This window comes from Propithecus coquereli, unplaced genomic scaffold (genome assembly GCF_000956105.1).
Source record: "Propithecus coquereli isolate 6110/MARCELLA unplaced genomic scaffold, Pcoq_1.0 Scaffold3, whole genome shotgun sequence".
Classification (NCBI taxonomy): Eukaryota; Metazoa; Chordata; class Mammalia; order Primates; family Indriidae; genus Propithecus; species Propithecus coquereli.
The window spans coordinates 7,770,545-7,771,416 of NW_012148618.1; positions in this window are offsets into that span (position 1 = coordinate 7,770,545).

The following is an 872-nucleotide window of genomic DNA, read 5'->3' on the forward strand; positions in this document are numbered from 1 at the left end:
CATTTTTTCATTATTGTCTCTAAGTGATTGATTCTGGCATAAGAAAAACAATTTTATATCATTTGAATGGGTTCTCAGAATTCCTGAGCTTTTCAGTGGATTTTCTTGAGTACCAAAGATGAATTTCATGGTTATAATTCTTAATTATGCTAAACTAATGAGGGAGATATTGTTTATATAAGGAACAAGGACAGGATAGCATTTTATCAGGAAATTAATAAATTATTATAACAGACTTTAAATATTTTATTCTCCTTGAAATATTAATGTGTTATGTCAACTCAGAATGGCCACACATCTTCATAACATTTACCCTCAAACATTTATTAAATTCATTAAGTATACAAAATATCTACAGATTGAAAAACCTTGCTGGGTAAGGCTAAGAAAGGAGACCATAAATAGAAAAAAAACTTAGAGATAATAAGTTGAATCTTAAACAGTATTCACTGTTCTGATCCAATTGAATTCCCACTTCTAGAAATAAATGGAAAACAGCAAAATTTAATAGAAATGTGATTTGGCCAAAAGGAACAAGAATATGACATGCTATTATTAAGAAAACTTAAATCAGGTCAGGCACGATGGCTCCCGCCTATTAATCCTGGCAGTCTGGGAGGCCAAGGCAGGAGGATTGCTTGAGTTTAGGAGTTTGAGACCAGCCTGAGCAAGAGGGAGACCCTGTCTCTACTAAAAAAGAAAAAAAGAAAGAAAAAAAGAAAACTTAAATAAATCATTTGAAAGAATTATCTACATTTAGATTTTGTTGTTAAAAGCAGTTTTCGCATTGGATATGAAGAAAAAAAAAAGTAACTAAGCAACATGTGTAAGTCTAACCATGTGTTTATATGTTAACAGAGATTATCTCCAGA